This window comes from Urocitellus parryii, chromosome 3 (genome assembly GCF_045843805.1).
Source record: "Urocitellus parryii isolate mUroPar1 chromosome 3, mUroPar1.hap1, whole genome shotgun sequence".
Classification (NCBI taxonomy): domain Eukaryota; kingdom Metazoa; phylum Chordata; class Mammalia; order Rodentia; family Sciuridae; genus Urocitellus; species Urocitellus parryii.
The window spans coordinates 43,158,824-43,175,459 of NC_135533.1; the positions used below are offsets into that span (position 1 = coordinate 43,158,824).

General features: G+C 34.4%; 1 pseudogene; it reads right to left on the reverse strand.

The window, feature by feature from the left end:
- Nucleotides 1-14,688: 14,688 nt before the first annotated feature.
- Nucleotides 14,689-14,761, reverse strand: LOC113198004 (small nucleolar RNA U3; annotated as a pseudogene).
- Between the last annotated feature and the right edge of the window lie 1,875 nt (nucleotides 14,762-16,636).

Here is a 16,636-nt window from a genome sequence, read left to right on the forward strand (position 1 = left end):
ATACTAAATGAATTGTACTATTTAAGCAATGATAACAAGAAAAAATGTCTGTAGATGTTCAGTATATACAAAATATATTTCAGTATTTTTAATCTGTAGTTGATGAACTATGCAAATGTGGAACCCAGGGATTCAAGGCTGACTATACATATAAAATTAAAAACAACAACAACAACAACAACAAAACCAAAACAACAACTAGAAGCCATTTTGGGGAGGAAGGGCTTGAATTCAAGACTATAAGAGTAGTAACATCATAAGAAACCTCACATAGCCAGTTGTACTAGTAAATACCATAGAGTAGTCATAGATGAAGCTGACTTTTGAAGATAAAACAGGGAGAATAAAATCCATAAGCCCTTTAAGTGCTTTAGAGTGGTGTAGAGATTTCTAGCTTCTGAACTGCCTGACTCAGGAATGGTTTAATCTACTAGGACATGCTCTTTGGTGGTTGTGATTGGGTTGAAAAGCTTGTGTTTGTTTTCCCTTAGTGATCACATAGAAAAAAGAACAAAATCACCCTGGATTGAAGGTGAAGGATGAGGACAGGGAAGTTTTGGGAATGGAGGTGTTACTTGAGCTGAGTTTTAATAGAAAAATTGCAATTAGCTGACTAAAAATGAATGTGTGAAAGGGGAATAAGGGTTAGGTGTTAGGTTTCAAGGTCAAGGGAACAGCATATTTGAAGACTCCTATAGTCTAAGCCAGCATTTTTTTTTTGTGTGTGTGTGAATTTCCAAGTGGTTTAGCATGTCTGGAACATGGGGGTTATGAAGGGAGAACTGGGATTAAAGCCAGCAAGGTAGGCTGAGGATGCACTGGAAAGGCATTTATAATTTATCACGCAAACTCTGAAAAAGCTTTGAAGTATCTTAAATAATGGAGAAACACACAAAAAATATACATTTTGGATTTAAAGAGTTATTTTGGTAGCTCTAGGGATGGACTAAAAGGGGGTGGATTGGGAGTTGGGGGACAGGGAGAGTGGAGATCAGCTGGAGGCTATCCGGAGTGAGAAAATAGGAAGGCCTGAACTCAGGGATAGAGGAAGGGATGAAGAAGAGGGAAGACTGCAGGAGTGTGTTGATAAGATGTCATCTTGGGCATGGGGCTTAATGAGAGGAAGAAGGGTGATTCCTAGGTTTCTGGATTGAACAACTGATAAAAGCTTTTGTAGAAATAAAATATAGAAGAGAACTATGCCTGGTAGAGGGGGAAATGAGTGCAATTTTAGGTGCAGTTTTAAGTCAGCCCAAGAAACAGAAGTTTTCTTCAACTTTTTAAACTTTTTTTTTTCTTTTTGAGAACCCAACTGTAAAAGACTTTTACAAAAATAGCTGGTCCAAACATATAAAAATTTCCAAGGTTATAATAGACAATGGAAGACTAAAAAATTTTTCTAGATTAAAGATTAAAGAAAACTTTGACAGTCAAGCACACTAACAACCAGAATTTCCTTTCTCTACAAAGGATATTATTGGGGTAGTTAAAAGCTTTGAATATGGTCAGTTAATTAGTGACTGGTCTTTTATCAATATAGCATTAATATTAGTATTCTATTTTGTTCATTGTACTGGTGTTATGTAAGAAAATGTCCTTTACTTTTAGGAAATACATAATGAAGTGGTTGGGATGAAAGAATATGATACATATAACTTACTCCCAAATGGGTCATGTGTATTTGTAGAAAGACTGAATGGGAAAGGTAACATGATAAAATGCTAACTTTTGAGAATATGAGTGAAGGATACATAGGAAATCTTTGTACTATTGTTGCAATTTTCCTGTAAGTCTTAAATTATGTCTAAATTAAAATGTATTTTCATCAAAATTTCTTTTGAAATGTTTAAAACTCTTAGAGAAGGAGAAAGAATAATAGAACAACTATATTCCCTTCATTAGAATAAACAATAGCTAATAGATCCTACTTATTTTTAGTCATTTTTTGAAGCAAAATCTTGTAACATTGTATGTAGGAAAAATTGTATAAATGTGTATTTTATACAAAGTAGGAGAATGGAAAAAGATGTAGACTAACATAGGTTTAATCATCACTTAAATTAAGAAATAACCAAACCCAGAGTGTCCAATGAACCCAGGGACTAGAGACTCTAGATTTTCTATAGGTTTAACTGCAATAAAGTCAGAGCAGTGAACTTAAAGTATATTGCATAATTTAGCTAAGAGGTTAAAGTGTTCTTTTAGTTTCTATAGAAAAGCAAAAACAGCAGTTCTTTCCATATATCAGCCCACCATAAGAGAGTACTTTATTTGTCCTGTTTTTTTTTTTTTACTTAATTAAAATCTACATAGAAAAGCCACTTCAAAAGTGCCATTCATTCAAAGTGTAATAGGCTATTCACAAAAACTGTTCAAAAGTCTCCTTGAGAAAACAGTAAATAATACACATAGGAAATATTGCCAGAACAGGCAATATCAAATGCAAAAAAAAACAAAAATAAAAAAACCCAGTGGTCGAATTATAACCTAGGTTTATAGCCAAGATTTAGCTTCTGAAATGCTCTTCTTTGTTCCCAGCTGCCGCCCTGTGGTGCTCTTTGGGCTCAGGATAGAAGTCAGGAGACTTGATCTGAAAAGAAATTAGTGACAGACACAAGAGCTGCTTGGGACATTGCCCTAGCCTTTAACGATATCAGGCCTTCTTTCTAGGTGTCTTCATCCAGATACTCATTTTTAAGACCTTTAATCTTACTGTCTTTGATAAACACAAGAAAGAACAAGTGAAGGACAGGAATGAAAGACCAGGCAGCAAATCAAAACAGGAAGAAGTGGAACAAATCCATGTGGCCCCATGATCCAAGGCTGGATGGTGAAGTAAGGGGTTCAATCACATATGGCAGAGAAGGGAACTCAGGGTCCTGGGAGTTAGTGGAGCTGTCCCACCTGTATCCACCTCTGCTTCTCTTCTCTCGGGCTCTTTTCTTTCGTATTTCCCTGCTCTCTCTTCTCTCATATTTCATTTTTTTCCTTATGCCTTTTAAACTCTCCCACAAAAATAAGTTAGTTGTCCTCGAAGCATTATACATAAGAAGGCGCTGTCATTTGTGCTGTCATCTTTCTGGGAATATAGGAATAGTTAGTTCCTCACCTTTCTCACATGTCTTCTTTCAGATTCCTCTTTTGTCAGACAGAGAACAAATTCTAGATCACAGAGTAATGACCCCTTTTCCTACAATCTCTTCAATAGAAAAAAAAAGATAAGATTAAAAGAATTCCCTTTTTCATTTTGAATAACTCTTCATATCACATCTTCCAGTTGTGACTAAGACTTTATAGCCGAAGCAAAGAAAATTATTTTCTTAATATATTTTACTTCCCTGCATGGGAAAAAAAAATACCATCATTGTTGAATGCTGTGTCCTTCTCTGTCTTTTAACTGAGAAAAAATATGGCTAGAAAAAAAGGAAGGTGTCATAAAGATTTACACACAAAAAAGTAGGGGGAAAGTCACTTAGTAACACACACACACAAATCTGATGAATTAGTCTCTTTCCAACTGAAAACAATGACTACTAATGGATCAACTAAAATATTCTTACATTCCAGGTATATTGTATGTCCCTAACACAGTACAGACTGCAACATATTAGGGCCCATGGTCTCCACTCTCCAAGAACTTATATTTTATGAGATCACTAAAAGTTAAATAATTATTTAGTAAAATTATGATAATTGTGTTTCTATGTGTGCTTTCATAGAAGATATCTGAGAAGATGTTCAGTTAAATATGAACACCCATTTTTTTTTCTACATGGTGGTATTTTATGATTTTCAAAAACTTTATTTTTTGTACTTTTACACATTTTAATGCTTTATAGCATGCATTATTTTTATGATCAAGAAAAATAAAATTATTTCCTTTTCAAATTGAAGAGCAGATCTTGATATATTTAAAACATTATTTCTCAAAGTTAAAAGTTATGTTAGAAAAAATGCATATATTTTTAGTGCAGAACAAGGTCTTAATTAAGTTACATGGATATTGATTTTTATTACTCTTTGATATTAAACTTTTCAAATATTGAGTATTTGTGAAATTCCTGGTTTTCAATTCAGTTTCTTTTGTGCAGGCTGAGTTGCTATGGTGACATTATTTTGTACTTGCATCTAAAACTTCTATATTCTAGGTTTATTACTTCATGTTATCTCATTCCCAATGAACTTTTTAAAAAGTAGCTTTGATTACCTGCTATGAGGCCCAAAGGAGTCTTGTATCACTTTCTCAAAAGACAGACCACCAACCGAATACAGTGAAAATAAATTCTCACTGCACTCAGGAGTAGAATCCAGACAGCTCTCAGCCCCCATCCTCTCCCACCTACCATCTGGCCCTCCCTGCAGCTATTGGAGCAGCAGTAAAGCAGAGAGGAGGGAGCACCACCCCCAGCCCCTGAATGCTGCAATCCCTAGACACAGGATCCAGAAAAAGAGCCCCCAAGTGATGATATTTCCTTCCACTTCCAAGGCCTCACTGACCTAACATGAACTTTAAGAAATCCTCTAAGTCCCTTTCAAGTCCAAAATCTGTGAATCTACACATAATTAAAATGAAAAAGATGAGCTTTCAAATTGAGTGTTTTATCCCTTCTTATCAGGATTAGGGATGCAATTTAGATCAACTTTCTCATGGCAGATGCAGGAATAAATTGCCATTGTTCAATTCTGCCCCCTGTCTTGTTTCTATTTTAAATATTTTTTTAAGCTCAGATGTCCTTCTTCTAAAAATATCTTTCAACCAAGTTAGTTTATCCCATCCCTTGGTGAGAAAGGCCCTGCTCTGGTATTTGATCCATCAATTATTCAATGTCAAATTTTCTCTTTTCTAGTTTACAAACAAATTTAGTTTTTAACCATTCAAAAAAAAAAAAAAATCGTAACAGCATCTTCCACTTCAGCTACATTCCCATTTTTCTTTTCCCCCTACTCACATTTCACCTTCTATTTCCACCTCTCCGCAGGGTGCTTCCTTCCATGTCCTCTGCTGAAGCTGTTGTCCTTATGGCCAGAAGTGGCCTTCCAATGACTAAACCCACACACTTCTTATTGGACCTGCCATGCATTTCATGCCATTTGTTCATTGTTTCTTTCTTTTCTAAAATTTATTTCTATCAGGATGATGGAAATTTAAATTACCCTGACTTTCCCCCATTCTTCTGGACCCCTCACTTACTTCTTGTCAAATATTGGTATTTAAAGTCCCCCTCTTCATTTTCTTCCTAAGCCCAAGCACTTCAGAAAAATGACATCGACAACCACCTGGATGGAGGTATATAGATACCTCCATCTCTCTTGTGAGCTCTATATCTATATTTTAAATTTTCTAGAAGCTATTTATTCATTCCTTAAATATTACTGAGTCTAAACATGACACCAAATAGGAAACAAAACTAATTAGCTTATTAGTTTCTTTTTATTCATCTTCTTCTCTTTTCAATCTGTCTTTTATTAAAAAAATATGAAGCATCATTTTAATCCTCTGTTTTAAAAAAATTCAGGGTGTCTGGTACAGCATGATTGTTAAAATGACAAATTCTGTTTGCAGAGTTCCGTTTTCTCTAAGCCTACCTCTCCTGGCTTTATTTTCTTCCACTCTACTTTTTATGCCTTGAAACCTGCCAAGCAGCTGGTGGTCAACTCCCCTGCCACATTACCTTCATGAATATGGCTGCCTTTTACCCTTGGTTTTCCTTGGGCTAGAATGCTTTTTCTCTCTCTTTCCTCTTCTTCACCAGTTCAAATGCTTCTTCCTAAGTTAAATTTTCCTGGTTCTACTGCCCCTGAAACCTTTCACCTATGTCTGATATTTAACATAAATCTTTTATTTTATTACAAATTTTGAGCGAACAAGAAAGAGCAGGGAGATATTGCTTGTGTCCATCGAAATCCCTGATGCACAGTGAAACTATTCAAATGGATGTAGTAATGAATGACTTAGCTATAAATATACAATGGACAAAAATTGAGTCACAGAAAAACAAGAGTTTGGAGTTCAAGTGAATAAACAGGGCTCTCTTTTTCATTGGCTCCTGTCATTTCCTTGAAACACTCATAACAACCGAGTAGTATAAGCCATTATATGACTCCCTGCTCTCTCCCCAGTACAAATGATTTTAAGTGGGCCAGCACACCTTTGCTAATTAGCCCCATTTCCAACAATCCCCCCAAAATCAATCCCCAAAACACAATCTCCCCAAAAAGCTTTGGCTCCATTTGAACATTTTTCAGGAACCCTTTCCTCAACTTAGTTGAGCACTAAGATTATTAAATTAAAACAGAGTTCCTTAATATTTTTTGCATACCAGTGATAGCAGTGCTGTAAGTCATTGTACCTAACTTTTGTTCATTCCTTTTATTGTTTCCTCAGTAATTATAAAATAATGCACATCAAATTTACTGGAATAAGACAGATATAGGAGGCATTTATGATAATGGTGAACAAATTCTATATTGATGCATTCTTTAGTAAAAAGTTTGGAATATGCTTTTTAGATCTTTGCTTTCTCTTATAATCAATAGGAATTGAAGAAATATCTGCTTGCCACCCAATAATTTTAGGTTATGATATCTAGACCCTGGAATTCAGAGGAAGACTAGAACCTATAAGCTGAGACAGTCATAAAGTTCTTAATGTTTTGAATTATTAGGTCAGTAGTGAAATAACAGTCATTTATTTCTTTTAATTGTCTAAGTCATAATAATTCAGTGGTATCTGGCTCTTATTGGTATATGATTCTTTTTTTTAAGAGGAACTAACTATTCATTATCATGTTGGGGAACTAATTACTAGAATGATCACAACTTATTAAGTACCTGCTATGTATTAACAAACACACTTTAGAAAATTTATTATACACTGAGAGTTACCAGAGGGAAAAAACAGGCAGTTGAAACCTCCTTAATTAAATATCAATTCCATATGAAGCAAGTGTTACATCTTTAAGACAGTATAAAAATAAACTATTACAATATATTGGAAACATTCTTAATAGTTTACCTATATTTCAAATGCATAGGTCCAGAAAGATATAGGTTTCATTTCACTCAATTCAACTTTCTTTCCCTCCCTCCCTCCCTTCCTTCCTTCCTTCCTTCCTTTCTCCTTTCTTTCTTTCTTTCTCTTCCCTCTCCCTCTCCATCTCCCCCTTCCCCTTCACTTCCCCCCTCCCTCTCCCTCTCTCCTTCTTTCTGGTGCTAGGGATTGAACCCAGGGATACTTTCCCACTGAAATATGTCCCCAACCATTTTATTTTTTATTTTGAGACAGGGTCTCACTAAGTTATTTAAGGCCTCTCTAAATTGCTGAAGCTGGCCTTGAACTTGCAGTCCTCCTTCCACAGCCTCCCTAGGTACTGGGATTACAGGCATGCACCACCACACCCAATTTAACCATGTTCTTTAGGATAGATTATGTATGAGATATTTCTGAGTAGCTCTGCTGTGGGCCATCATTGTTTTCTTTCTATCCAAAAGAGAACATTCAATGCTAAAGTCATTGAGACTGTTTTTAAAGTCATTGGTACCATTGAACTCTGCATCCAATGTAGAACTCTAGTACCCTGGGGAAAGGAGGATAATAAAAAAGTAACTTACATAGTGGTACCACTGAACTCTGCATCCAACGTAGAGCCCTAGTATACTGGGGAAAGGAGGATAATAAAAAAGTAACTTACATAGTCTATATATTTTGTGTTAAGAGTTTGAATGATAGGTGAGGGTAATTTGTAAGGCTAGTATTTAAGGGCTATGCCTTAGGGGTGCTAATATGGGAAATGTTAAATATTCAGCATCAAATATTCAGCTTTGCTTGTGGAGAAAGCAAATTTAAAGGAATGAAAGTGTGTGCTTGAAGAGAAAGAAAGATGTGCTTAGAGATCATTCTAAGGGACCTATAGAAGGACCATTAAAAAAATCCTCATTTTAGAAAGATGGTAGAAAGGTATCATATGTTTAAGTGGCACATGAAATTTATGTCTTTTTGGTCCCAGTTAGTGGATTACCTCCTCCTCCCTCACTCCTCCTCCTCCTCTTCCTCTTTCTTTCTTTCTTTCTTTCTTTTTTTTTGGATTAGGTGCTTTAATTTTATTTTTTGTGGTGCTGGGGAATTAACCTCAGGACATCTAACCTGTGCATGATATAGAAAGCATCTTTTTCCTTAAACATATTTTCCTTATCATTAAATGGAGTAAATTGGAAGAATAATACACAGATGTGATGTTTCAAAATATTTATTTTGCAACCCTACTTTTCTTTCAAATGTCAGCTGCTATAACTATTGGATGGCTCCTGTGTACTTGCTTTTTATTATCCTTACTGAAAAATCTGAGAAATAAATAATCCAGGTAGTTGAATTCTTAGGGGCAATTTGGTTACTGTTGCTTTGGAAACTAGTTCTTCCTTTGTTATGGCTATGGACTTGACTGATATTGGACCATCATTTTTCAAATATCAAAACTAATTCTGATTTTCTAAAAACTTTGGAACAAACTCTGGATGTCCTCATCCTGATGAGAATAAAAATGAATGATGACAATGTAGTGCAAGAACTATGGTCTGGGACTATCAGAAAGAAGGTGTGGAAGGTACCGCCAAAGTCAAATGAAAAAGCTGTCCCAGAAAGAAAAGATATGCATAATAGAAATCTAAACTGTCCAGATATTTTCTAAAGTTAAATTCTGATAAAAATCAGTGCACTAGTAAATATTCGCCCTGTCTTCCAGATAATTTCATTTTTCAGATTTTAGAGAAAGCACTAGTCTAAAGTTGGATATGAAGACTGCAAAGGTCAATAAAGAGAAATTGACAGGAACCATGCCATTGTGTAATTCCCAAGGAAGAATGTATTGGGCATAGGCAACAAGGTCTCCAGTCTGAAAAGGCAAATAGTCAAAAACTTTTATAAAAAAAGATGGATCCTCATTGTCACTTATGGCAGATTTAGGAGAGTAGGACTGTCATTACAAAAGAATGACAGTGTCTGCTGAACCCATCTTTTTGTATTAAATTATAAAGGGTAGAGAGGTTCAGACCCATAAATATAATGAGGATATAGCAGGAACACTTCACAGTAAGGTAAGGATTGGGAGAAGCACTGAGATATAAAGATAATTTCCTAGTATTCAGATAAGAAACATAGGAAAAACAAAATAAAACAAGACAGACTTTATGATCAGACCAGGAATCCTGGTTTTACTCATTATCATCATCTGGATATCTTGTTACCTAAATAATTTTTAGCTCAGTTTTCTCATCTATAAAATGGTTGTCTCACCCCAAATATTTCTGTTCAGTATTGATAAAATACTAAGCACAATGGCTGATATATAATCAATTTTGTTTTAAAAGCATTAGTTGCGGGGGGCTGGGGCTGTAGCTCAGTGATGGAGCACTTGCTAGCACATGTGAGGCACTAGGTTCAAACCTTAGCACCACATGAAAATAAATAATTAAAATAAAGGCATTCTGTTGATCTATGACTAAAGAAACATATTTTTTTAAAAAAAGCATTAGTTGCCATCAATAGCATGAACACAATTCCTGAGACTTATACAAAACAATAGAGTAGCAGTAACTTCTAGTTTTTATCACCTATCACTTAAAATTTTGTTTCATTTGTATACCTGCACACATGATGAGAATTACTTCTTTAATATCAAAGACTTTGATATGTATATTAACTAGAATTGAGTTATGAATTGTTTTTTTCTTTTAGGTTGATATTAAATCAATAATTCACATGCTCTAGGTGTGATTTAACAAATAGGAAAATGATTTTTCCATTATCATTCAATTCATATTTCACCAACCTATCCAAAGAATATCTGTGGAATCAAATTAATTCTTCAATTTTAGCATTTTGTATGTAACACAGAGGAAGTGTTTAAACAAAGGTTTGGTGGCTAAATAGACCAATAAATAAGAGAACTTGGAAAAATAAAAAGGAGTGATTTTATGAGGAGGGTAATATTTGTTTCTTTTTTATTTATTTATCTTATTGTTGTTACATTACTTCCATGTTACACAAGGAAGAATATAGTTTCAAAAAACTGTAAAGAAAGATAATTGGGACAAACTGTTTCCATGGTTTTTCATTATGATAAACCCATCCAAACAGAAAGCAAATCTAATCTGTTGTAACTTGTTTTTATGTCTTCTTATTACTACCACATTCTCTCTGAAGTATTCACAAGTTATCTGTTCAGTTATCTATTGTAACTGTTGCTCAAATTTGATGTCAAGCAGGTTGGTACAAATTCATAGCAATCTACCTTTTTTCTTTGTTGAGAAAATATTTGTCTATAAATTTAATATATCATACTGAAGAAATGACATGTCTAATAAATATACACTTTATGAGAATAAAATGTGAAGTTTGTAATGTATTCTGTGGTTAGTCTCATAAAAGAGGCAAGACTGATCCTGAATTAGTTTGTGAATTATTCATTCAGTATCAAGAAGAAATGCTTCCTCTTGCCTGGTACTAAATTTAAACTGCAAATAAGAATTTAGAAACTAAATATGTTTCTTCATCTCTTGTGTTGTGGGTTTTGATTCCAAGGAACTTTAACTCATAGATGAAGCCAACACATTTTATTTTTCATTCAATAAACATTTTCTGCATACATTTTTTTCTACTAAGTGTTATGGGTGAATTAAAATTAAATAACACTTACTTAATAATTGTACAGTATGATAAGAGAATAAGATTTGTACAAAGTCCTCAAGACTTGACCTAAAAAAATATGCTTAAGGGAAATATTGGTGGTAGGCCAGAGTTTAGTGAAGAAAGTTCATGATTATTAAATAAAATGTAAAATAAGACCCAAAAATCAGATAGTATTTTTAAGCAAATAGATATGTTAAAATATAATTCTAGGAAAGCAGACTTCTGCCAAAATGTAAAAGGGAAATTTTGTTAGGCACAGCATGTGTTCACCTCAGAATCTTTCTGTCCTTTATTCTTTAGTAATAAAATCCCAACATTTATCCCAGGCATGTGGCTACTCAGAATGAAAGTTACATTTTTCAGGCTTCTTTTGTACATAGATGGGGTCATTCCATTAAATTCTGGCAAACAGGATTTAGCAAAAGTGTCTTGAGTTCTAGAAAATGTCCTTAAATGGAAAACATGTGCTTTGTGCCTACTCCCTGCTGGGTGTTACCTAAACTGTGGGCCTCATGGCTGGAACCAGAGCAGCTATCTTGCCCAAAAGATGCAAGAGAATGGCAAAGCAAAAATCTCAAGTCTGGCTGATGATCATGAAGTGACTATACTAATCGTGATCATAATCTATCTTATTTAAATCACTGTTGGTTTGTTTTGACATCATTTGCAACTAAACCAAAACTTTAGAATTTAATATTGTTCTAGTACTTATATTAAAATACCATATTTCACGGAAGGAACCCAGAATTATGGGGTATAGTTATGCTGTAGGATTTACTGTAACAACAGATAGGATCTATGGAACATGGATGGTAACAACAGATAGGATCTATGGAACAGAAAAAAGAAACAAAGAAACAAAACAAATTCGCTTTGTATTGATGGGTAAATCCAAGATTGTTTTCTAGACAACCTCTTCGGTATCAGGGACATATTGTTCTTGTTGATAAGTTGGTTTAGATAACAAATAATGATGTTTTTTTCTACAAATCAGTGTGCACAATCAATCCAAGAGACATTAGTACACCTGTTCTCTAAGGTGGCACTGCTCTCAGGAAGCAGTCTCGCCTCGCCTTGGAAGGGGCTAATTTTCATAAGTCCTGATAAATTGATTTTTGATTATAGAAAAGTCCTCTCCTCACTGTAACTATCATTCAGGAGTGTTGGGTGAAGAAAAATAGAAAACACTTAATGGAGAATTAGATTTTAAAAATATATTAAACTTTTTTTAAAAAAAATTAAACCTGTATTAATGGTATTTCTTCATAAAATGTCAAAACACTTAGACAAGAGGACTAACTAACTAAATATTTCTTAAGTTGAGGAACATGTTTGGCATGGTCTTACCCAAAGCACAGCAGACTGAAGGGGCCTAGGCTGATCATCGGCTGGTAATTAGGGGTTCCTGGGCCAGGAGATGAAGTAGACACATTGGCATAGGACAACATCTGTGGCTTTTTCTTGCAAGGAGAGTCATCAAGAGGTCCAATGTGTAAAAGAGTCTGTCTCAGAAAAAAAACATGGAGCATAGATCCAGGGTCAGAGAGAAGTGCAGACAGGAGTTCTGCATCAGGAAGGTTGTGAATGAGCAAGGAGGATGTCTACTAGTGAGCTCTATACAGCTTGAGAAATTCTGGAAACTAGCCATAGGGAGGGCTGGCTGGCAGGTGGACTGACAAGGTGTTATGAGTCTCCAGCCAAGAGGACTGGAACTCAGGTCCTGAGAAGAAATAGCTAGTTTTGATTTTTCAGGGCCAAATCAAAAGCTGACTACAGAGCTCAAAGACAAGATGGGTACTTGTTGTCAAGGAATGACACTATGTTTTAATGGCTGGCCATTAAAACAAGGTAAAAGTTACAGGGTGAGAGAAGCCAGTCGTCAGTTAAGTTGATCCTGAGTTATTCAATTATGTAGGGACGCAGGGGTCTTTTTATTCTTGGGGCTAGAATGAGGTTGAGCCCACAAATGGGAGCAAATTGGTCTCATACTCAGAACATGGATGACTTTGGAGAGAGATAAGCAGTTAAATACATTGTACTGAATGAGAAGGTCTCAAGGTGCAACTAAGAAATGCCTGTACATTTAAACAACCTGGGAGGCCAGTTCTTCTCTTGTTTTATATGCAGTTTAGGGCAGATACTGTTGATTTTTCTAGTCACTCTCAGTGTACCCTCTGATCATTTTGGTTTCCTACATCAAAGTTCTAATGAAATGAACAATCTTCATATAATTGTGAAAACTTCCAACTATACATATACCAAATCTTCTCTTCCCTATGTTGAAACTGCTCAAGAAAGGGTCAACTTCATTTTCTATTTTGTGTCCTAATGCTTTTTTTTCTTTTCCCCTACTTTACTAACATGTTGTTTCCATCCTAGGTGGTGATGGCAGGTTTTGGAGAGAAGATGAATCAGCAGAAAATGTTTTACTTGTTAGATATTGTCAAGGAGAACTGGACTTGTTCTCTGGGCATGGCAGGTATTTTAAGTTGTCTTTTCCTTTGAGGTGTTTTTTGAAGTTCTTTGGAGGTAAGTCCATTCCTGGGGATCACTTATTCAAAGTTCCTGCAGTAGAGGACAGTATAAATCCTCAGCTCTAGACATTCATCCTACACCTCCAGCTTCTCTATTGTCAAATCATGTTTTCAGGCAATCTTCTTGGAGAGGATACAAGCTATTTAACCTGATCCTCTTTCATTCCACTCATCTGTTTGATAGGAAATACTCATTCTTTGCCCCCAGCAAATTCTGAAAGGAAAGGCCATCCCAATGTATCAGATTCTCTTAGTTCCATATGGGACAGCCAGTCAGTCATTCAATAACTGACAGTGGGCTATCTATGATTTGTCTTGGCTAAGACTTAGTCCATAGTCTAAGGAGTAATGACACATCAAGCTCCCAGAGTAGTTCTTTTAATGCCTATTTTTTTTCTGGGAATAATAAGGGAATTGATCATATGGGACACATAGTTCACTAATAGCTTTCCCTCCAAAATTCTTCAAATCTCCATTTCTAACCTTTTTTTTTATATTTATATATATATATATATATATATATATATATATATATATATATATTTGTTTATTTCTTACATACATGACAATAGTGGAATGCATTACATTCATTATGGGGTAGGGAGGGAGAGCATGGGAGTAAGATTACCTCTAGATAGGGAAGAGGGGTGGGAGGGAAAGGGAGGGGGAAGGGGAATAGCAAGGATGGTGGAAGGTGATGGTCATCATTATACAAAATACATTTCTAACCTTTTATACCTTCAGTGTGAGTACATACATAAACCTCGTGCTCTGCAAGTTCTATATGGTAATCTTACAACCTCATGTTGAAACATGCAGTAGTTTTCACAAACTTGTAAAAATTTGAGACTTAAATACTTCATTCTAATAGCCAACTATAACAACAAACAATTGTATTCATTTTTAAATTTAGGTTTCCTCAAGTTTAAATCTTTTGTTTGATTTTTTTGTTATTGTTCCTAAAATAATCACTTTCTTATATTATAAAATATGATGTCACACCCTGATAACAGGACAGCATGTTGAGAGATATGTCAAAAGACCCCTCAACACTCTATATACTTATGTGATATGCCTCATAAACAGTTAAATTTTAAATATTAAGGAGTCATCTTTTGCTATAGAAGATTTACTAAATATTCCCATAGTATGTCTTTCCTGAGTACTAATTTTCATGAGGGACTCTTTTTTTCCCTCAAAATTCTTCTTAAGCTAGGTATTCAGTATACTGTCACTTTAGTGGAACTTGTTACATTTTACCTCTGAACAAGAATGGTGGGTGAGGCTGTACTTAAACATTAAATAACATTCCAAATTTCCATTGGCTGACTTTCAGGAAAATTGCTTAATATATTTTAGGATGTATTTGCCATTACCCCATCTTTTTTTGTATCACAGTTAGCCACTGTTTTTTTCCTATTTAAGTTGATAATCAACAAAGGTCATGCCGTCCAAGCTAACAATAAAGCCACTATAGTTAGCCAGTATAGTTAGAGACAATCTAGTCACATACTACAGAAATGATCCCTGAAAGTATAGTCTTAGTTAGAGACAATCTAAAGGATATAATGAGTAGAAAACTTTTTCTGGAAACTTTAACTTTTATTTTATGGAAATAGGAAAATGAATTAGCTCAGCTATAAGGCCAATTTTCAGAAAACAGCAGAATAAAATACTAAAAGTCTCCAATAAATTATCCTTTTTAAGATAATTAAACAAGTAATTCTGGAATTTTAGCAGTCAGTATCTCATTGAGAGGCCTTGATTTAAATCTTAGCTGTCTCTTATTTTTGGTCCTTGGACATCATATCACTTCAGACTTATACAAAATGATCCACTATGATACTTTGTTGAAGAGAAAGAAAGAACGAGAAGTCTGGAGTATATCTTCCAAAGACAAATTCATTGAAAATGTCAGTAATTAAAATTTTATGTATTTGCAGAAAAATAATCAATAAAATATCTTCTAGGTTAATGAAACAATTTAGTATTTTGTATGTGGTGGAAGGAGAGATAAAACAGAGGATAATGCTAAAGCTTTTGTTTCCAATATATATATGCAAAGCTGCATTTTAAAATTGCAAAAGGATGTGGGAATAACTATATTTACCAACTGTTGCACATAAACATAGGACAACAATCAAAAATTGAAGAAATAAAACCCTGTTATGTGAGAAGAAACTGGGTATATTAATTTGCTGACACTCTCAAGAGAGATATGATAAATGTTTTATGTATTGGCAGAATTGTCATTTGTAGAGAGAATGGATTCTGATGGCTCCTGCTTTCTTGAAGAACGAAGCCCAAATCACAGTTTGTCCTACAAAATTTTGGACAATCTGATTCCAAACTGCCTTTCCAAATTACATCTTTCTAATTGGAACCACATAAGATCCAGACAACTTCTTTCTTATTCCTACATTTTACCACATATTGTTTCCTTACCTACAATGCTGTTTTCCTTTTTATAAATATATCAATAGATTCTACTGTTATGTATAACTAAAAGGAACCAATAAAAAATAGGCATTCTTCATTGCATTTGTATGAAAGAACACATTCACTCAAAATATATTTAATTGTAAATATCTGATACTAGAGGGTTTAAAACATTTTTCAAATAGCTAAAGTACTACTATCTCATCTCCAGGACTAAACACATCCACGCATATATTTACCACTAGTGATGATCCTTTTCTGTTAGACTTAGTTTTCCATATGCCACTCCCTATGAATATATGTATAATTACATATTGTGCATATGTATCTATGTGTATGACTATGTATAAATATATAAAACTATCCATATACTCATAAAGCCTCCAAATTATTGCAGTTCAGTATATAGATTAAATGTATAGCCCCATATATATTTTATACCAGTTATTATTTATCTCTTAGAGTTTGATTTTTTTCATAAAATTGTACCCATCTACCACAACTTCACTATTGTCTTTCTTTCTCCACTGTCCACTCCAGGATATCCTTAGAAGCAAATATTTTAGTATATAAGGTTACCAGTTTTTAAATGGAATCTTATGAAATAATAGATAATGAAACTATATCTAGATTCCACTCGAATTAGTCCTGAGGAATGAGTATGTGTAGCCTGTGCAAAGTAAGTTTATTCTTTCACCAACCTAAAGTGTACTCCTAGTTAGAAAAGAGTAATGACTCCTAACTACTTATTTAAAATATGTCCCTAAGCCAGGCTAGAACCCTGAAATATTAGTTCTCCTTCAGAAGTGCTTACCCCAAATCACACATCTTTCAGACGATGTCTCTAAAGAGTTGCTGACTCAAGCAATTTGTTCAAATAGACCTCTGTGGGACCTCTCTATAGTGATCCAAGAAAAATATTTTCAAGAATAAGGAACTTTTTTCTTGGTAAGATTTTTTTGGTAAATTTATTCAGTGA